We start from the raw sequence: 23,886 nt of genomic DNA, 5'->3' as shown, positions 1-23,886 counted from the left end.
TCTGTTGCATAACTTGCTTCAGAATCATCATAATCTGATTCGGAATCAGAAGTATATAGAAAACTAAAAATCTTCTCTTGAATATCATCATCAAGTTCTAGAGTCTTAAGCTTTTCTAGCTTACAATTTGGAGCTATATGCCCAAATTTTCCACATTTATAACACTTAATCTTATCAAGATTTTGCCTGAACCTATTCCTGGTAAATCTATGAGATTTACGATGAGCCCTACGCTCATCTCTTTCTTCTCTAGTCCTTCTTCTAGATCTTCTTTTCTTATGATGAGACCTATGATATTCTGATTTAGAAGTTTCTCGGTGATTTATCTATATCTATATATCTATATTTATATTTTTTTTAATCTATATCTAAAATCAACCAAAAAGAAGAAAAAGTAACGAAATAAATAATTCCTTGATCAATTTTTTATATATTAAATATTTGAAGTAACTTTTCATCGTTACTCCTTTATAACAAAAATAAAATATAAATTTTTAAATAATAATAATAATAATAATAGTAAAATTAATAATATATATATATCAGGAAATACAAAATATGCCAGAACCTTAAACTTAAAAATAAATATTTAATTATAAGTTTTTATTCAAGATTAACGTAAGTTGTAAGAAAAATAACCAATTTAAAAATTTATAAAGTTTTAACATTCAGTTATCAAAAAAAAAATTATGAATTATTAAATTAAAAATAAAAATAATCTAAAAACAAAAATAAAAATTGCAATCACTAAAAAAAATTGTGTTTTAACGTGTTTATTGGCTGGCTTTTAGTTTAAAAAAAACAAATTTGAAAGTTGGATTTGAGTTTATTCTTATTGGTTGAGATAAATTTAATTATCTATCTATATATAAAATGAGAAGAAAAAATGACACGTGTCAACACCACAAATTTTCAGAATTTTAAATAATCAATAATTAAATAAATATAGACACATGTCAATAGTTAGAATTAGAACGACACATGTCAACACCACAAATTTTTAAAATTTTAAAATTTAACTAATCTTAAATAATTAATAATTAATAAAATAATATAGACACATGTCAATATTTACAATTAGACCCATTTATTAGACCCAATTAATTCTACCGTAGTTACACAAAATTTTAAATAAACAATATAAATTATTATTAAATAATGTTAATTAATCAAGAATTAATTAAATATATGGTCACATGGCAATACTTATATTTAGACCCATTTAATTCTACGGTAACTAAATATAGTTTTAAATAATTAATAATAAATCTATTCTCTCTCTCTCTATAATATATATATATATAATAGGAGAGGAAAAAAGTGTCACGTGTCAGCACTATACAATTCCTAAAATTTATAAATTATAAATTATTAAAATCAATTTAAAATCTGAAAATAATAATAAATTTGCTAACAGTTAAAAAAAATGAAAAATACTAATTAATCGTATGCAACATAAATAATAAACACTTTTGTTGCTGCCCACTAATTTAAAAAAACGGTTATGAAGATATACTCTATTTTAAGAAAAGTAAAACTGATTTTAAATTTAACTTTTTCAACTCACATAATATTATTATTTTTTATTTTAAAATAGCAAATTAGTTACTTTTTGTATTTAAATTTAAAATGGTTATCTAAAATTGCTATACCCATTATCTTTTTCTCTCTTGCTATATAACAATTAAAAAATTAAGAAAATCAAAGACATCAATATTTTTAGAAATACATGCACATTCATAATTTGGCACAATTGAATAAAGATACATTTATTGATATTACTTTTATCTCATTGTTGATTTTATGTTTAGTTTGATCTTCTTCTTTTTTTCAAATTTGTTGAGAACTTGACCATATTTTTGCAGATTTTGAGAATTTATTCGGTGTACAATTCTACAGTGTGATGATTTCTTTTTCCTTACATTCTCTCAGCATCTATTATGTAATCATTATAATTTTATTTGTTAGTTTGAAATTTAAGATATTTATATGATCTTTACCATAACTATATTTCGATATTTTATTTTAGACTTTCGGTCATTAAACTACATATATATATTCTTGGTCGATATCAACATAACTTCTTTTATGAATTTCAGGTTTTATATTATTGATTTTTATATGAATAACACCTATCAATGCCTTCAAGTATTAATTTAATTTTTTTATTTTATTTGGTTGATAGATTTGCAGATTAGAACTTATGGAGTTTGATAATATTAATCACCAGCGGTTATCATAAATGAAGTTTAAATTATTTGTTGTGTTTTCTAAAAAAAAAATGTTTTCTGACAATATGTTAGATTTAAGGGAATAACTTAACGTTCAATATTAGTAAGCGGAGATTGAGAACTTGCTATGTTGTTGTTATTCTCAATGGACAATAGATTTTGAAGTCAGTGAGTGAACTAAAGGTTAGACTTCTTTGTTTTATTTACTCCTTATTCAATAATATATATTTATGAAATGCTAAATTTTTTTATTAATAATATAAACTATTTTTTTAATTTTACAAATGAAATTTTAAAAATAAATTATAACTATTTATTTTTTAAAAAAAATACACATGACAATGATATACACAAATGCACATTTAAAGTTATTAATGCACTACAAAAATACAGTAACTTTGTTTCCCCATGATGATATTTTGAATGAACATTTAATGTATAATAATTGTAGAATTTAATTAGAATATAATAATATTAATTTTTAAAATTTAACCTTTCTAACTAATTAAACTTCTGAATTTCATATTTGAATTAATATCAAATTGTTTGTAAATAACTTAAATTACAAAAGGGCAAATAAGGAGAGCATGTAGGCCTATGATAAAGTGGTAGGGTCAATCAATTTACATAAACGGATTGTGGAAAAGATGTTTATAGTTATCTATCTAGCTTAAAAATAATTGTAAATAAATTGTCTTAAATGTAAATAATAATAATTATTAATTGAATAAGTAGCGCCTACGTGTCAGCACCACAAAAAATATTTTTTAAAATAATTAAAAATTATTAATTACATTAAATAGGGTTAAATAATCTTCTACTATATATAATAGGAGAAGTAAAAGTGTCACATGTCAGCACCACAAAAATTCAACAATTTTAAAATTAAAAAACTAATTTAAAATTCTCTTAATGTAACTTAAATTGACCAAAAAGAAATTTTAAAAAACAACCAACTATATAATTTTACCTTTCTAAATAATTTAAAAATCGTTTGAACATGAATCTTAAATTAACCAAAAATAAAATAAAAAGAGAAATTAACTAAATAATTATATGTTTCTTTTTTTCCTAAAATAAAAAAAAATTGTTACTGTGTTTTTAATTTGAATTTTAAAATTTCCTCTTTTGTAATACAATAATGATTAATGATGATAATAATAATAATATAATATATAATATATAATAATAATGTAATAATAATTTGGATAATAATATATTTGAATTGCAAATCAGTTAAGTTTCCATGAAAACTGTTTTTCAATTTGGATTTTAAATTTTAAAATGGATAAATCCAAACTCACAAAAATGGATATAACTAAAATCGAATCAAGTTTATTTTTACCTTTTTTAATAACAATTACAAGATTAGTTTTTCTCTCCTACAATTGTTAAATTAATTAATTAATTTTTTTATTTGTTATTGTAATTATTTTTAAAAAAATTTAAATTAGTGTGGTTAGTTTTAAATATATGTAAATGCAATTATCTTTTTGAATTTTGAATAACTGGCAATGGTGAATTCCTAAATTTACATCAGAAAATGTTTCATCCAAAAAAATATATCCATTTGTGTATAATTCAAAGGATAGGAAAATGCATTTACTGTAAGCCAAGTGACAATATATAATAAAAAAATATAAATGCAAATTTATTTGAATTAAGATGAAACTGTTTTAAAAGTATAATGGTAAAAACTTTTTCAACAAATGCCAATTGACAAAAAAGAAGAAATATAAAATAAGAATGAGTCAGAATTATCAAAAGAAGATAAAGACTCAAAAAATTATCAACTACCCTAAACCACCCCTAAAATTCCGCACCGACTTTCTTTAACTTCTCAGTGTAACTAATTAAAGATCTATTAATTTTTTGGAAAGAAAGTGCAGTAGAAATGAAACATCATGTGTAATTTCAATAATTACAATTATAAAATGAATATTATTTCAATTTGAATTAAAAATATTTTTTGAATTATAATCAAATAAATTATTTAATGGATACTACATTTTATTTGTTTCCTTTTCGATTTCATAAATAAAAATATCAAACGAGTTTGTTATTAAGAGACTTAATTATTTTTAAAAATAAAAATCAACCAAACTTAACTTTAAACATTAAAAAGACTAGATTTATTGGTATTATGAAATTAAAAACGATTACATCATATAGCATGTTATTTAAAATTCATGTGGTAATATAGCAACAACAATATCAAATAATAACAATAATAATGATAATAATATAAAAAAAATAAATTAAAAGAATAAGATCTATTCAAATTTTAAAAAATTCCTTTTGTGTAAAAGGATCATAAATTATTTTTGTCATTATTATTGATAGAACATTAGAAGAATTATAGTATAAGTATTATTTTTCTATGATTAACCAAAACTAATAATAACTAGAGATTAAACATAGTATTAAAACAATAAGTATAAGTACTAAAAATAATGAAAAACCTTATAATAGTCATAAACATAATTTACCCATTATTAACTATATTAGAATACTAAAAAATTGGTAAGTTTCCTCGACATTTAATCATTGTTAAAGATATAAACTATTATTTTCTTCTATGAAAAATTACATATCTGAATTGATAATTTAAAGATTATATAACAAGTAAATAATTCACTATTTATACTTAATTAATTTAATGATTAATAAGAAATTTATATAAATTAATTTTATGTATTGAATTTTGTGTACATGTTTGTATTGTTATTAAATTATTTATATCTACTGTATTTTAAATTATTTTTTAATTATAATTTTACACAAATTTAAGACTTTAAAAAATATTTGAACCTTTTGAATTCGAAAAAAACATTTTAAAAATGAATCAGCATGTCATTAATCTTATGATATTTAATATTTCATGTGGAAAGTAAGAATTGATAAATTGTTAACATGGAGAAAAAGTTAATTTATTAATACATCATAAAAGTAATAAAGGACAAATATGTAAAAATATTTGAACTATTTGATATTTTATGAAATAAAAATAATCATAGATTGAATTTTTCCGCGTAACGCGCGGGTACGTATACTATTTGAAAATTCTATAACTGAAAGTTACTGAGTGATAAAGTTAGTAACCGCAAATATTTATCTATCTATAAATAGTAAAAGCATAAACAACTTTTTGGTTCATCCGAATAGATACTTTTTGTTAACCGTTTCAGTAAAAGAATTTCAAATTGAGACAACTACTAATGCCATTTTTATAGTAACTTCTTCAACAAAATTTCAATGGAAAAGCCAAAAAAAAAATAGTTTATACTATTGCCAAAGTTTTTCACTATATACATCAATCTCAATAACACATATTATAATTATACATGGAATTTGTTGGATTTTTAATAGTGGATATAAAGCTATGAAGAACATATGCAAGAAAAGGGCTGTAAGAGGTTGGGAGTTTATGACCTTTATTCGGTAAATTAGATTTACATTTTGCATTAGAAACTCTTCTAATGGCAATTATGAGGGAACAAACATGGATGGTGATAATGAACTTCTGGATGACTCTGAATTCTACGAGCAATTGTTGGATGTGTTCTTAATTTGAGGTAGTAGATCATGCATTATTTGGTAAGATTTTCAACCCCCTCCACCCTCTTCACATGAGTTTTGCCTGCATGCTATCTTCACATGACCTGAGTGTCAAATCTATTGTTTTCATTGCATGTATGCAGCATGTAAAAGTTTCTAAAGATTACAGTTATAGATGAGCTTTTCTTAGAATAGTATTAGTATGATTATAGTTCCTCTTTTTTGGCTGAGAATGCACTTAAAATAAGTCCATTCAAAAAGTCACAAATGGATATTAAATGTCGAGATAAATATACCAATGTTATTTTTAATATGTATAAAGAAAAACATAAATGTAGGGATAATCAAAAGCAAGACTTTTTATGAATTTAGAGATTAACTTTTGAATTTAGGTTATTGAGAATTCTAAAATTTGCTAATGAAATAACTTGATTGCTGAATTTATGAAATATCTTAAACTATTTGAATGATATAAATGATATATTAAAATTTACTAATATTTTTTTGACATAAAGTTGTCGCTACTAATTATCATGTAATCTATGTGATAAGTTATAAATCTTAATACATAATTTACATGAACTTTCTTTTCTTAGTAAAATAAAGGGATAATATTTTTTTTATTTGAATAGGAGATAAGGAGTACTTTTTAATTAAAATTACAAAAGCACTATGTGGATTGTGACTGATATAAGTTTTCTTGGGCCTTTTTGTTCTACTGTTAGTTTGTTCAAAATGGATAGGAGTTGTTTTAGAGGTCTAAAATCATTTCATTTTGGTAATGAAAGAGAATAGTAACACAAAAAAATACATATTTTTGAAAAAATTCTAACAATAAAAAATATTTGCATTTAATTTATTTTTTAAAAAACATTTGAAAATTTGAATTCTTGGAGATAAGTATAACATTGGAAGATATCAATGAAGCTAAAGGCGATAACTCCAAAATAATTTTGCACTTCTCGACTGATTAATTTTGAATATTAATTAAATTACTAGCAATTGAACAATTTTTCTTAGTATTTTTATTAGAACAATTTTATTGGTTACATATGTTGAGCATTCTGATAGTTATTTAGTATGACTATATATCAATTAAATATAAATTTTGGCTTATTTAATTATTTGTTCTATTTTATATTTTATTATATTTATTTGATGGCTGCATTTTACACGTTGTGTTCGGTTTGTGACAAAAGTTCACATGATTACGTAAATAAGAAATTAATTAAAGGAATTGAAAGATACTAAATATCAAATTTTTACAATTACTTTAAATTTTTACATTTTTTTAAAACTAAAATTTTAATATTGTTAACTACATGAGATTTGTGTATGCATTAAATATATATTGATTAATAAATATAGTAAACTGTTAGTTGTGTTGATTTTTTTTTAAAAAAAAATGTAATGATTTTAAGTTTGTTTGTTTGTTTTTGCAGGTTTTGTGTATGAATTCGCTGGATTTTAATTTTAATTTTTTAGATATTATTAAAGTTGTTATTACTACACATATTTAAAGTGTAGCATTTGTTTGATAATAATGATATCTTATAAAATTATTGATAAAGTTATAACTACACATATTTAAAATTTAACATTTGTTTGGTAACAATGATATCCAAGTGATTATAATTTTTTTTGTTGTATGCTTAGCATTATGATAGGACTTTTCTTAGTTATATTTTGTTTTAATCTAACTATTAATTTTTTTTATATCTTTATTATTCTAACAAGAGGATAATATGGATAGGCAGATAGTCTTTATTATTATAAATATTTTTTAAAAAAAATTATCTATTTATAATAGGAGAAGTGAAATAATCTATCTATATATGGTAGCTATTCTAATAAAGCTAATTAAAAAAAAACTGTAAACACTAAAATAAGATGCGGTTTTGAAATAAATAAATAAATAAATAAAAATATAAATATAACATAACTACTTCTACGGTCTCCCTTTTTGAATTTATTTTTAAAAATGATAGTTATCCAAATTAATTTTGGACTCGTATTTTTATTCTAATTAGAATATTTACTTTTATTCCATGTATTTATGAGTAAGTGGGGTAATGTGGGTAAGTATCGTCTATTTAGTTTTCTTTAACTTATTCTTTTTTTCTTTTTTTTATTACTGAATAGTATTTGTGAATAAGTGGGGGTAATGGGGTCATACCGTGTATTTTACTTTTCTTTAACTTATTATTTTTTCTTTTTTACTACTGAATATATGAAGCTTTGAATATTTAGTATTAATTATATTTTATTTTTAAAAATATAAAATCAAATCAAACTAATTAACATAAATTAAAACACGAGGAATATATGTTGTTTTAAAAAAAATTGAGGGCATGAATTATGTTGCACTTTGTTTTAAAGAACATATAGAAGTAACCATTGTTTCCCACAAAAAATAGTATTTATCATTAAAATAAAAATATATCTATATATAATATAAGAGAAAAAAATTATCGTGTGTGTGCATGTGTGTGCGCACGCTAAAAGTATCATGTGTCAACACCATAATTTTTTTCATTTTTCTGAACAATCAAAATTAATTATTTGTAATTATAAAATAATAGATTACAATTATAAAAGCATATTTTAATTTTGTTAAATTACCATGAAAGCAGTTTTAAAAATTATCCATTTATATTTAAAGCAATTTTTACTGCACGTTTTTACACTATACACAACAAAATGCTCCTTATTTACAGCAACTAAAAATAAATATAAATTTTAATCTCCTTTTTCTCTTTATTTTATTAATATTATACTTCTCCAAATCAAAATCAACATCAAAGTTTCAATTTTTTGTATAACTAAAATTAATTATTTGTAATTATATTATACAAATAAATAAATAAATTACAATCTAAAAATCAAAACAGTTATTTTGAAACTGTTTTAAAATTAACGTGGAAACAGTTTTAAAATTTATCTATTTATAATTTAAAACATTTTAAAACAAAATTTCCTTATTTGTAGCAACTAAATACAAGTTCTTATTTCCTTTTTCACTCTATTTTTAAATTTTTAAATATTGTACTTATCCAAATCTATATCCTAAATAATTAAAGTTTTTGAATTTTATTGATAACGGGTCCACAAATTTAAAATTTGATCATTATCTTAATTGTTGATTTTAAGTGTTCGCTTTGTGTTTGCTTCATGATTTATTTATCTCTTTTATGTTTGTTTTCTATTTTATTTATCTGTTTTATGTTTGTTTTCTATTTTATTTATCTGTTTTATGTTTGATTCTTTTAGTGTCTTTATGCTAAATGATTCAGAAAGGAACAATTATTCAGATGAATGAGTTTGTAAGTTAGTTCAAAATTGAATGGAACGAATCCTAATTTTCCTTTACTTCTTCTCAAATTTTTTATTTATATGCCTAATTATAAACTGTGGTGATTTTAAGTGGTTAATTAATGATAGAAAATTCATTGAATTTTTGGACTGCTAATTTTATGGCTGTGAAATATATTTCTTCCTTTTAGTTTTGATTTACACAAACTTTTTATGAACAATATTTTTGAGGTATCCAGAGAGTTGCTTATACGCATCTATAGATTTAGTTTTGTTCTTTTATTGTTAGTTTTTTATTTTTCTTATATTTCAAAGTTCATATGCAAGAAACTTTACCACATTAAAATGCAAATAAATTGTTATTCTATTGGTAATGAAACTTTTTTTCTAATTTGTTCAGAAAGATTTTTCGATAAAAATATATTTTACTATTCATTCATAGTTGTGATACAATATGTGACGTTGTTGCCGACAAAATTACACTTATCTACTATTTCAATTTATGTTATGCTTATTTTTTGAGCTTTTACTCTTGAAGAACCTTCTTTTAGTTCTTAATAGCGTATCATAGTAGACAACACATAAGACATGTATAATAAGTGTTTGTTGCATTGTATTTTGATTAGAGGCTCAATTGCTCTTTCTATTTCTTATTGTGACAAACATGTTTAAACGAGTTATACATTTGTATTGGTTACCGGATTTAAATAATCAAATATGTTATCTTTCAATTACTATTTTCTTATAAAATCAATATGAAATACTCATATTTGGGTATGCCCCATCTTTTTTTGTCATATATTACATAAATGTGTCAATATATTTTCTCAATGAAAAAAATACTTCAACAATTATTCATCAAATGTTGGAATTACAACTTTTTTTTGTCCTTTCGAATTTGATTAAATTGTCTCTAAGAAATATCTATTGTATTGTATTTTAATGGAATGTTATATTTGAATTTTGTGAAGTCTCTCTACGAAATCTCAAAAGATGAAGTATTTTAGTTTGTTTTGTAAGATTTTCTGTTGTAGTGTTGTTCATTCATTTTTTGAGAATTTTTTTATTGTTATTTATGTGTAGATGAGAGAACTCTTTAATTTCCACGCAACGCGCGAATACGTATACTAGTTTATCAAAATCATGTAATTATGGACCCAAATATGTTGATATAGAGTTTTTTTCCCAAAGTAAAATTCCATAATATTTCAAAGAGTAAAATAAAGTATATCAATATTTAGTTAAATTACTTCATAAAAAATCAAACAAAAGAAGTATATTTTTGGTTAAATTATACCACATAATTTAAAAGAAAGAATTTTATTTTTTTGCTCTTTCTTCCCATGATGTTATTTTAATAGAACAAAACAATTCGATATTTTTCAATAAGAAAAACTTCTTATTGGTCTTGCAAAAGTATTGAAAGTTTAGTAAAAAAACTTTTGTTTTTTTAAAAATATTTGCTTGCAAAGAAAAACATGTTATGATTTCTTACCCTTTTATGTTGATAAATTGTGTGTAGAATATACACTCGAATAATTAAATATTGGTGAATTGTATATTTGTATTTACACCTCACAAAGATAAAATTTTATTTGAGTACATCAAGTTAATAAATATATTCCTGATTTAAATTAATTTGATGTTTTTTTAATAAATTAGTTATTAGGAGTTTATTTTTTAAAACTAATTATACTTTAAAAATATAAATATGACTATTAATAATCTTATATAGTTATTTAATGATATATATAATATTAAAAAAATTATTTTGAATATAAAAGCTAAATAATAAATTTTCATTAAATTATTTAATTATATTAATTTTAAACAATTTAATATGTACATAATAAAAATGAAAATATATAGAAAACTCAGTAAAGAATCATTGCATACATGTCATTGTAAAATTAAATGGACCCTACTATACTCAATATATGGAATGATAGAAGGTATAATGTAATGACTTGAAAAGTTGACTTTGGTCAACCTTCTTGGAAGTCGTGCTCAGATGAAAATTCTGACAGCTAGGTTAGCTTCGGAATATTGATTTTGGTCTAGAACGACCTTTTGTTCACTTCCCGAGGCTTTAGATAGCAATTGTGGAATCTGGTTCAAATGATACTGGGTGTGGGACCCACTTTTCGTCGAAGCGAGCTCCAAATGGAAATTCCGCCTTCACCGTTGAGTCCGAAATATCGTTTCCAATCAGATTCCATATAAGGTTTGTATTTTTCCGACTCCGAACGAGTCCGAAACATCGAAATTTAAGTTTGAAGGGTTGTAGAATTTTTGACGCGGCGGTGACGTGGCAGAGCCACGTGACGACACGTGGCAGAGGAGTGAAATCTGGAAATTTCCAGATTTTAAAAACGAATTTTGTCCATATTTTTCATCCAACTTCAACTTGAGATTAATCCTTCATTTTGAGTCCAAATTAAGTGATTCAAAAGGCAAACTTCAAGAGAATTTCGAGGGGAATCTAGCGGTGATCTCGGAAACGCGAGGGGAGGCTTCGTTTGAGGTAAGAAATCAATTTTAGCCACTGCCAGTGTGATTTCCGGATGGTTTTGTTATTGAATTTTGAAATGTGAGATCTTGATCATCGTAAGTCCGTTTTAAGTCATTCTTGGGGCTAACTTGTAGAGTTTTTCGCAAGGATCGTCGTGGTATAATCTGTTTGGGTTGAAAGGGTCTCGTTTTTCCGAAAATTGGTGATCAAGGGGCTGCCCTTTTTAATTATTGTGGCTGATTTGCGGTGTTGTAGGCATCTGTTTGTGCTAAAATTTTGGGATATTAGTTTAGTAAGGTAGTTGGGACGTTTCCACGGATTCGATTTTGAGATTCTAAGTGTGGGCCCCACAATCCCGTTTTAGACCCGATTTTGGGTCCGTCTCCGAAAAATATAATTTTAGTGTCAATATATTCGTAATGACGAGGTGATTAACCTTTTGTTAGTGGGGAAGCATTTGGAGACCGTTCGGAGAGGAAAAGATCCGGTACCGTGAGTTGGAGCACGCGTGATCGGCTTTCAGGTAGGCTATGGTTTTCTCTCGTGAGATTGAGCATGTTTAGGCAATTGTTTATTGATTTGCTTGAGTATGGAGGGGTTCGGGTGTCGAGCATGCTAAATTTCTATAATTCCTGCCTTAGACCTTATTTCGGGAAAGTGTTGGATTATGACAGCATGTCTCTTGATATTATTGAATAGCCATATCTGGTGGTGTATATGATAATATTGATTTGAAGTATGTTTGGCCTTAGTCTAGGCTTAGACTAGTGTTGCCATAGACTTGCGAGATTTCGGATGTCGTTGGGCAGTAGAACTTTTTCCGACGTCGTTTCGGACGGTTAGCTCCTTGTAGACTGATATAGCAGACTTGAGTCTGATAGTCGGTAACTCAGCTTATGACCTTGTATCCATAATGCCCTGCTTTTATATCGGCTACAAATACCCGGTTAAAGTCCGTGGTCTAGCTTACTCATTATTGGATACTTCCTCGGCGATTTGGGGTATATGAGGGTCGGACTAAAAGGATTATTTATGGTAATCGGTTTGGTGATATTTCCCGCGACGGATGGTTGGATATTGATTCTTAGCTACAGTACCCGGTTAGAGTCCGTGGTCCAGCTTACTTATTCCAGGTTTAGCTACAGTACCCGGTTCGAGTCCGTGGTCCAGCTTACCTGTGATCTGGTTTCAGCTACAGTACCCGGTTAGAGTCCGTGGTCCAGCTCATTTATGTCCAGGCTTAGCTACAGTACCCGGTTCGAGTCCGTGGTCCAGCTTACCTGTGATCTGGTTTCAGCTACAGTACCCGGTTAGAGTCCGTGGTCCAGCTCATTTATGTCCAGGCTTAGCTACAGTACCCGGTTCGAGTCCGTGGTCCAGCTTACCTGTGATCTGGTTTCAGCTACAGTACCCGGTTAGAGTCCGTGGTCCAGCTCATTTATGTCCAGGCTTAGCTACAGTACCCGGTTCGAGTCCGTGGTCCAGCTTACCTGTGATCTGGTTTCAGCTACAGTACCCGGTTAGAGTCCGTGGTCCAGCTCATTTATGTCCAGGCTTAGCTACAGTACCCGGTTCGAGTCCGTGGTCCAGCTTACCTGTGATCTGGTTTCAGCTACAGTACCCGGTTAGAGTCCGTGGTCCAGCTCATTTATGTCCAGGCTTAGCTACAGTACCCGGTTCGAGTCCGTGGTCCAGCTTACCTGTGATCTGGTTTCAGCTACAGTACCCGGTTAGAGTCCGTGGTCCAGCTCATTTATGTCCAGGCTTAGCTACAGTACCCGGTTCGAGTCCGTGGTCCAGCTTACCTGTGATCTGGTTTCAGCTACAGTACCCGGTTAGAGTCCGTGGTCCAGCTCATTTATGTCCAGGCTTAGCTACAGTACCCGGTTCGAGTCCGTGGTCCAGCTTACCTGTGATCTGGTTTTAGCTACAGCACCCGGTTAGAGTCCGTGGTCCAGCTCACTTATGTCCAGGCTTAGCTACAGTACCCGGTTCGAGTCCGTGGTCCAGCTTACCTGTGATCTGATTTCAGCTACAGCACCCGGTTCGAGTCCGTGGTCCAGCCCACCCGTGCCCGACCTTTGGCTACAGCACCCGGTTCGAGTCCGTGGTCCAGCCCATATAGGTTGACTCATTAGCTATAGTACCCGGTTCGAGTCCGTGGTCCAGCTTGCACGTGGTGTATTCCCAATTCCTCACTAAAGCTTCAGTTTAGTCTTGATTACTCTCATCTGTAGGTTGAGGTTTTGGAGGTTGGAGAGATTCCGGTTAAAGTCCGGGACGTAATGAGATCTTGGAATATGATTGGGAATGGTTCAGTTACAAGTCCGGAAATTGGTAATATTGTGATAGACCTTCTAGCTCCATTATTTTACTTCAACTGTCAGTCCATCTGCCGGGCTTATGGGGGTCCGTGCAGGTGGTTTCTTTTATTGTGCACGAGCGTACCCGTCGGGTTTATGGGAGCCCGGCGGAGTTAGTTAGATTGCTTGTCTTTGTTGCCTGTACGCTCGTGTACATACCCCCCATTTACTACTCTTTGCACTTGATGTGACCCTTTATTTGCATTTCAGTTTACTTTTGCTTATCTTGCTCAGTCGGCCGATGATGCCTACTGGGTACCTGTTGTTTTGGTACTCATGCTACGCTCTGCATCTATTTTGTGATGCAGGTCCGAGCACTAGTAGCCAGCGTTGATCGAGCTTGGAGTAGACTTATCTGGAGACGGGGGTGAGCACACGGCGTTCTGTACTATTTCGGTCTCCATCTGTATATATAGACTTGTCTTCTTCCCTTCGAGACAGTCCAGTCTCTGTTGTCCAGTTTTGGGACTTGTACTCATTTTGTAGTAGCTCTGTACTAGTGACTTCCAGGTTCTGGGAGGGATCTTTATTTGTATATAAGTTTTTGGTTTGCGTCCGCCTGTTTATATTGTTATTTGCCTACTCTTGTTTGATTTCTACCCTCAGACCCATTACTTGTTGTTCCGGGTTACGGGTTGGCTTACCTACTGGTGGGTTATAGTAGGTGCCATCATGACTTGATAAATCGGGTCGTGACAAATTGGTATCAGAGCCCCAGGTTCGTCGGTCTCACTTGTACAGAGCTAACGTCTAGTAGAGTCCTGCAGATCGGTACGGAGACGTCCGTTACTTATCTTCGGGAGGCTACAGGATGTCTTTAGGAACGTGCTGCTTTTGTATCACTGTCGTGCATTGTGTGTCTTATCGATTTCTGAAAATTTTACTTGTACCACTCTTTTATAGGGATGGCTCGCACGCGTGGTAGGGCCCCAGCTAGGGGTAGAGGCCGACCTCGAGGTCGTGCCAGAGCTACAGCACCAGCCCAGGACCGAGAGCAAACTCCAGAGCCGGTGATAGAGCCACCAGCAGCTCCAGCACCGCAGCAGCCGATGGGTCCGGGATCAGCCCAGCCACCGCCCGAGCCTGTGGCAGCTCCAGATATACAGGCGATGCTCGTACAGATACTAGCTGCCATTGGGGGTATGCAGCAGGCCCCAGCTCCAGTTGTTCCAGTACCGCAGGGCCAGCCTACACCAGCGGCACCGATTGTCCAGCCTGACGATTTGGAGAGCGTCATGCCACTACGGGAGCAGAAGATGCTCGGTGTGTTCCTTAGACTATCACCGCCGAGGTTTTCTGGGGCAGTGGGGGAGGATGCCCACGAGTTTCTAGTTACTTGCCGCGAGCGGCTACAGACTTTGGGTTTAGTGGAGTCGAGAGGGGCAGACTTCACCGCTTACCAGTTAGACGGTCCCGCCAGGCAGTGGTGGCGTACATACTTAGAGACCAGGCCAGCTGGGTCTCCACCGGTCACATGGACTGAGTTTTCAGAGGCCTTCTTGGCCCGATTTATTCCCAGGAGCATCAGAGATCAGCTCAGAGATCAGTTTGCTCGGTTAGAGCAGGGCTCCATGACAGTATCAGAGTATGAGGCCCGATTCCACGAGCTCTCCAGGCATGCCGCCATGATATTACCTACTGAGGAGGAGAGGGTTCGTTGTTTTGTTCGGGGTTTGAGACTACAGTTGCGGATTGAGACTCAGTCTTTAGTCTCAGCGGGCCGCTCATTTCTAGATGTAGTGGACCATGCCCGCACTATCGAGCAGCTCCGTCGCGAGGCCCAAGGGGGCAGCGGCAAGAGACCTAGACAGGAGGATAGCTATGATAGGCGCCGTTTCAGACCCCGAGGGTCTTATGATAGATCCCAGCAGAGGTTTCAGTCGGGTCAGTCTAGTAGCCCCTTCCAGGCTGCTCTCCAGGCATCAGAGGGTGATCAGCACCGCCATATTGGTTTTAGTGCCGGTCCTAGTCGGGGCCGAGATAGTTCACAGATGGGTTCTTCTGGCCGGGGTAGCCGACCTCCAGCTCTCAGTCGACAGTTCCAGGGGTGTTATGAATGTGGGGGGTTAGATCATTGGGCCCGCGAGTGTCCCCATCGCAGGTTAGCCTTACCCGCTCCACAGGCAGCTAGGCATGCGCCAGCACCTCCAGCTAGAGGCAGAGGCCAGGGACAGGACCGTAGGGGTGGTCACCAGGGTATACGGGGTGGTCCCCGAGGAGGCAGATTAGGGGGCAGAGTCGATGCACAGGGTAGGGGAGTCCAGGCCCACTTTTATGCAGCTCCAGCTAGAGCAGATGCTGAGACCTCGGACGATGTGATCACAGGTACAGTGTTATTATGCCAGCAGCCCGCCTTGGCTTTATTTGATCCAGGCTCTACTTTTTCGTATGTTTCTGTCTACTATGCCTCTCGATTGAGTTTGATGTCTGAGCCTCTGGTAGCGCCGTTGCGTGTGTCGACCCCCGTGGGTGAGTCTTTAGTAGTGGATCAGGTATTTCGATCTTGCTTAGTTACTATCCAGGGGTGTGACACCCGGGCTGACCTTATATTGCTTGACATGGTTGATTTTGATGTGATTCTGGGCATGGATTGGTTATCCCCTTATCGCGCTGTTTTAGATTGCTTTTCTAAGACCGTTACCTTAGCCATTCCCGGTATTCCTCCGGTGGTGTGGCAGGGATCTCGTGGTAGCACACCAGTTGGGGTTATTTCTTTTATTCGTGCTAGGAGGCTAGTGGCTAGCGGATGCTTATCATATTTGGCCTATGTACGTGATGTGAGTAAGGAGGTTCCTCCGGTTGAGTCAGTTCCTGTTGTTCGTGACTTCATAGATGTGTTTCCTACTGATCTACCTGGCCTACCCCCAGAGCGTGATGTCGACTTTCCGATTGAGCTTGAGCCAGGTACTCGCCCTATTTCTATTCCGCCATATCGGATGGCTCCTGCAGAGCTCAAGGAGCTCAGTGTTCAGCTTCAGGATCTCTTGGGTAAGGGATTCATTAGGCCTAGTGTATCGCCTTGGGGTGCCCCAGTCCTCTTCGTGAAGAAGAAGGACGGTACTATGCGATTGTGTATTGACTACAGGCAGCTGAACAAGGTGACAGTGAAGAATCGATATCCTCTGCCTAGGATCGATGACCTATTTGACCAGCTACAGGGAGCTTCAGTGTTCTCTAAGATTGATTTGAGGTCCGGTTACCACCAGTTGAGGATTAGGGCAGCGGACATCCCTAAGACCGCATTTAGGACTCGTTATGGCCATTATGAGTTCTTGGTGATGTCGTTTGGGTTGACTAATGCCCCTGCTGCCTTTATGGACTTGATGACGCGTGTGTTCAGGCCTTATCTTGATTCCTTCGTCATAGTCTTCATTGATGACATACTAGTATACTCGCGGAGCCGGAGTGAGCATGAGCAGCATTTGAGGATAGTGCTCCAGACTTTGAGAGATCAGCGGCTTTATGCCAAGTTCTCAAAGTGCGAGTTTTGGCTTGAGTCTGTAGCCTTCTTGGGGCACGTGGTGTCCAAGGAGGGTATTAGGGTTGATCCGGCGAAGATTGAGGCTATTCGTGATTGGCACAGGCCCACTTCAGTTACTGAGATTCGGAGCTTCGTCGGACTAGCAGGCTATTACAGACGCTTTGTTGAGGGCTTTTCTACTATTGCAGCCCCGTTGACTCGATTGACTCGTGTTGATGTTCCTTTTGTTTGGTCAGAGGAGTGTGAGGCGAGCTTTTTGAGGCTCAAGGAGTTATTGACCACCGCTCCTATATTGACTCTTCCAGTTGAGGGCGAGGGCTTCACGGTATATTGTGACGCATCCGGCGTTGGTTTGGGTTGTGTATTGATGCAGCAGGGCCGGGTTATTGCTTATGCGTCGAGGCAGCTTAAGATTCATGAGCGCAACTACCCCACCCATGACTTAGAGTTGGCGGCGGTAGTTTTCGCACTTAAGATTTGGAGGCACTACTTGTATGGAGTTCGATGTGAGATCTATACCGATCACAGGAGTCTTCAGTACATCATGAGTCAGAGGGACCTTAATTCGAGGCAGCGTCGTTGGATTGAGCTCCTAAAGGACTACGACCTCTCTATTCTCTATCATCCGGGCAAGGCGAATGTGGTAGCGGACGCCTTGAGCCGGAAGGCAGTGAGTATGGGTAGTCTAGCCTTCTTATCTGTTGAGGAGAGACCCTTAGCTTTGGACATTCAGTCCTTAGCTAATAGCATGGTTCGGTTGGATATCTCAGATTCTAGATGCGTCTTGGCCTTTATGGGAGTTCAGTCTTCTTTGCTTGATAGGATCCGTGGTTGCCAGTTTGAGGATGATACTTTGGTGGCCCTTAGAGATCGAGTGTTAGCGGGTGATGGTGGTCAGGCTACCTTAGATCCTGATGGAGTGTTGAAATTTGCCGGCCGCATCTGTGTTCCGAGAGTTGGAGATTTGATACAGTTGATACTTTCTGAGGCCCATGAGTCTAGATACTCTATCCATCCAGGCACAGCGAAGATGTATCGCGATTTGAGGCAGCATTACTGGTGGAGTGGCATGAGGAGAGATATTGCTGACTTTGTTTCCCGTTGCTTGTGTTGCCAGCAGGTAAAGGCCGAGCATTTGAGGCCTGGTGGTGTGTTTCAGAGATTACCCATTCCGGAGTGGAAGTGGGAGCGTATCACTATGGACTTCGTTGTGGGGTTGCCTCGGACTTCTAGAGGTGTTGACAGCATTTGGGTCATCGTGGATCGATTGACCAAGTCAGCACACTTCCTTCCTGTTCATACTACCTTCAGTGCTGAGAGGTTAGCTCGTATCTATATTCGGGAGGTAGTTCGTCTTCATGGTGTGCCTGTTGCTATCATTTCAGACCGAGGTTCACAGTTCACTTCCAGCTTTTGGAGGGCTTTTCAGGAAGAGTTGGGAACCCGTGTCCACCTTAGCACAGCATTTCACCCACAGACGGATGGTCAGTCAGAGCGTACTATTCAGGTCCTTGAGGATATGTTGCGGGCTTGTGTTATGGATTTTGGAGGTCAGTGGGACCAGTTCTTGCCTTTGGCGGAGTTTGCGTACAATAACAGCTACCACTCTAGTATTCAGATGGCCCCGTTTGAGGCCTTATATGGTAGGCGTTGTCGCTCTCCAGTGGGTTGGTTTGAGTCTACAGAGCCTAGGCCGCGTGGTACAGATTTGCTTCAGGAGGCCCTGGATCAGGTGAGGGTGATTCAGGATAGGCTCAGGACGGCTCAGAGTAGGCACCAGAGTTATGCGGATCAGAGGCGTCGACCTTTGAGATTCTCTGTTGGTGATCGGGTATTCCTCCGTGTGTCGCCCATGAAGGGCGTGATGAGGTTTGGGAGGCGGGGCAAGCTTAGCCCCAGGTACATTGGGCCATTTGAGATACTCCGGACAGTTGGAGAGGTTGCTTATGAGTTGGCCCTACCTCCAGTATTTTCAGCCATCCACCCAGTGTTTCATGTTTCGATGTTGCGGCGGTATGTTCCTGATGAGTCCCATGTGCTCCAGTATGATGCAGTCGAGTTGGATGATCGTTTGACATTCGTAGAGGAGCCAGTTGCCATTCTATCCAGAGATGTGAGGAGATTGCGCTCGAGAGCCATTCCTGTTGTTAAGGTCCGTTGGAGACATCGTCCAGTTGAGGAGGCTACCTGGGAGATCGAGCATGAGATGCGGGCACAGTTCCCCGACTTATTTGAGCATTCAGGTACTTCTTGACTCTTACTTTCGCGGACGAAAGTTCTTTTAGTAGTGGATATTGTAATGACCCTCCAGGTCATTTTTAAATTAAAGAATTCATTTCATCGTTTAGAGCGTTCCTGTAGCGACCCCAAGTCATTTATGACTTGCTGGCACTGACTGTTCGGTCGCCTGGTCGTTCGTTTGGGTTTTAGGCCCGTTCTCCTGTTTTGGAGATTTTTATAACTTGAAAAGTTGACTTTGGTCAACCTTCTTGGAAGACGTGCTCAGATGAAAATTCTGACAGCTAGGTTAGCTTCGGAAGATCGATTTTGGTCTAGAACGACCCTTTGTTCACTTCCCGAGACTTTAGATAGCAATTGTGGAATCTGGCTCAAATGATACTGGGTGTGGGACCCACTTTTCGTCGAAGCGAGCTCCAAATGGAAATTCCGCCTTCACCATTGAGTCCGAAATATCATTTCCAATCAGATTCCATATAAGGTTTGTATTTTTCCGACTCCGAACGAGTCCGAAACATCGAAATTTAAGTTTGGAGGGTTGTAAAATTTTGACGCGGCGGTGACGTGGCAGAGCCACGTGACGACACGTGGCAGAGGTGGAAATTTCCAGATTTTTAAGAACGAATTTCGTCCAAATTTTTGTTCAACTTCAAATTGAGATTGCTCCTTCATTTTTAATCCAAATTAAGTGATTCAAAAGGCAAACTTCAAGAGAATTTCGAGGGGAATCTAGCGGTGATCTCGAAAACGCGAGGGGAGGCTTCGTTGAGGTAAGAAATCAATTTTTAGCCACTGCCAGTGTGATTTTCGGATGTTTTGTTGTTGAATTTTTGAAATGTGAGATCTTGATCATCGTAAGTCCGTTTTGAGTCATTCTTGTGGCTAACTTGTAGAGTTTTTCGCAAGGATCGTCGTGGTATAATCTGTTTGGGTTGAAAGGGTCTCGTTTTTCCGGAAATTGATGATGAAAGGGCTGTCCTTTTTAATTATTGTGGCTGATTTGCGGTGTTGTGGGCATCTGTTTGTGCTAAAATTTTGGGATATTAGTTTAGTAAGGTAGTTGGGACGTTTCCACGGATTCGATTTTGAGATTCTAAGTGTGGGCCCCACAATCCCGTTTTAGACCCGATTTTGGGTCCGTCTCCGAAAAATATAATTTTAGTGTCAATATATTCGTAATGACGAGGTGATTAACCTTTTGTTAGTGGGGAAGCATTTGGAGACCGTTCGGAGAGGAAAAGATCCGGTACCGTGAGTTGGAGCACGCGTGATCGGCTTTCAGGTAGGCTATGGTTTTCTCTCGTGAGATTGAGCATGTTTAGGCAATTGTTTATTGATTTGCTTGAGTATGGAGGGGTTCGGGTGTCGAGCATGCTAAATTTCTATAATTCCTGCCTTAGACCTTATTTCGGGAAAGTGTTGGATTATGACAGCATGTCTCTTGATATTATTGAATAGCCATATCTGGTGGTGTATATGATAATATTGATTTGAAGTATGTTTGGCCTTAGTCTAGGCTTAGACTAGTGTTGCCATAGACTTGCGAGATTTCGGATGTCGTTGGGCAGTAGAACTTTTTCCGACGTCGTTTCGGACGGTTAGCTCCTTGTAGACTGATATAGCAGACTTGAGTCTGATAGTCGGTAACTCAGCTTATGACCTTGTATCCATAATGCCCTGCTTTTATATCGGCTACAAATACCCGGTTAAAGTCCGTGGTCTAGCTTACTCATTATTGGATACTTCCTCGGCGATTTGGGGTATATGAGGGTCGGACTAAAAGGATTATTTATGGTAATCGGTTTGGTGATATTTCCCGCGACGGATGGTTGGATATTGATTCTTAGCTACAGTACCCGGTTAGAGTCCGTGGTCCAGCTTACTTATTCCAGGTTTAGCTACAGTACCCGGTTCGAGTCCGTGGTCCAGCTTACCTGTGATCTGGTTTCAGCTACAGTACCCGGTTAGAGTCCGTGGTCCAGCTCATTTATGTCCAGGCTTAGCTACAGTACCCGGTTCGAGTCCGTGGTCCAGCTTACCTGTGATCTGGTTTCAGCTACAGTACCCGGTTAGAGTCCGTGGTCCAGCTCATTTATGTCCAGGCTTAGCTACAGTACCCGGTTCGAGTCCGTGGTCCAGCTTACCTGTGATCTGGTTTCAGCTACAGTACCCGGTTAGAGTCCGTGGTCCAGCTCATTTATGTCCAGGCTTAGCTACAGTACCCGGTTCGAGTCCGTGGTCCAGCTTACCTGTGATCTGGTTTCAGCTACAGTACCCGGTTAGAGTCCGTGGTCCAGCTCATTTATGTCCAGGCTTAGCTACAGTACCCGGTTCGAGTCCGTGGTCCAGCTTACCTGTGATCTGGTTTCAGCTACAGTACCCGGTTAGAGTCCGTGGTCCAGCTCATTTATGTCCAGGCTTAGCTACAGTACCCGGTTCGAGTCCGTGGTCCAGCTTACCTGTGATCTGGTTTCAGCTACAGTACCCGGTTAGAGTCCGTGGTCCAGCTCATTTATGTCCAGGCTTAGCTACAGTACCCGGTTCGAGTCCGTGGTCCAGCTTACCTGTGATCTGGTTTCAGCTACAGTACCCGGTTAGAGTCCGTGGTCCAGCTCATTTATGTCCAGGCTTAGCTACAGTACCCGGTTCGAGTCCGTGGTCCAGCTTACCTGTGATCTGGTTTTAGCTACAGCACCCGGTTAGAGTCCGTGGTCCAGCTCACTTATGTCCAGGCTTAGCTACAGTACCCGGTTCGAGTCCGTGGTCCAGCTTACCTGTGATCTGATTTCAGCTACAGCACCCGGTTCGAGTCCGTGGTCCAGCCCACCCGTGCCCGACCTTTGGCTACAGCACCCGGTTCGAGTCCGTGGTCCAGCCCATATAGGTTGACTCATTAGCTATAGTACCCGGTTCGAGTCCGTGGTCCAGCTTGCACGTGGTGTATTCCCAATTCCTCACTAAAGCTTCAGTTTAGTCTTGATTACTCTCATCTGTAGGTTGAGGTTTTGGAGGTTGGAGAGATTCCGGTTAAAGTCCGGGACGTAATGAGATCTTGGAATATGATTGGGAATGGTTCAGTTACAAGTCCGGAAATTGGTAATATTGTGATAGACCTTCTAGCTCCATTATTTTACTTCAACTGTCAGTCCATCTGCCGGGCTTATGGGGGTCCGTGCAGGTGGTTTCTTTTATTGTGCACGAGCGTACCCGTCGGGTTTATGGGAGCCCGGCGGAGTTAGTTAGATTGCTTGTCTTTGTTGCCTGTACGCTCGTGTACATACCCCCCATTTACTACTCTTTGCACTTGATGTGACCCTTTATTTGCATTTCAGTTTACTTTTGCTTATCTTGCTCAGTCGGCCGATGATGCCTACTGGGTACCTGTTGTTTTGGTACTCATGCTACGCTCTGCATCTATTTTGTGATGCAGGTCCGAGCACTAGTAGCCAGCGTTGATCGAGCTTGGAGTAGACTTATCTGGAGACGGGGGTGAGCACACGGCGTTCTGTACTATTTCAGTCTCCATCTGTATATATAGACTTGTCTTTTTCCTTTCGAGACAGTCTAGTCACTGTTGTCCAGTTTTGGGACTTGTACTCATTTTGTAGTAGCTCTGTACTAGTGACTTCCAGGTTCTGGGAGGGATCTTTATTTGTATATATGTTTTTGGTTTGTGTCCGCCTGTTTATATGGTTATTTGCCTACTCTTGTTTAATTTCTACCCTCAGACCCATTACTTGTTGTTCCGGGTTATGGGTTGGCTTACCTGCTGGTGGGTTATAGTAGGTGCCATCATGACTCGATAAATTGGGTCGTGACATATAATTTGTAATTTAGTAGAATAGTGTAGGTTTTTTTCTAAAGATGTTAGAAAGCCCAAACAATAAAGCTGATAGTACAATTTTTTTATGCATGTTGAACTTGCAATATCTTTGAAGGACCATAATACCCCTTATCTTTTTACTTAATGTCTAGAAACAAACATGTTGAAAGTGTATCTTCTACTTACTCAATATACGGAATGATAGAAGGTATAATTTGTAATTTAGTAGAAAAGTTTAGGTTTTTTTCTAAAGATGTTAGAAGGCCCAAACAATAAAGCCGATAGTACATTTTGTTTATGCAAGCTGAACTTGCAATATCTTTGAAGGACCATAATACCCCTTATCTTTTTACTTAATGTCTAGAAAG

The sequence above is a fragment of the Solanum stenotomum genome, chromosome 4 (assembly GCF_019186545.1).
Source record: "Solanum stenotomum isolate F172 chromosome 4, ASM1918654v1, whole genome shotgun sequence".
NCBI classification, from domain to species: Eukaryota; Viridiplantae; Streptophyta; class Magnoliopsida; order Solanales; family Solanaceae; genus Solanum; species Solanum stenotomum.
The sequence above is the reverse complement of the archived record's forward strand: the minus strand, read 5'-3'. Positions refer to the sequence as shown.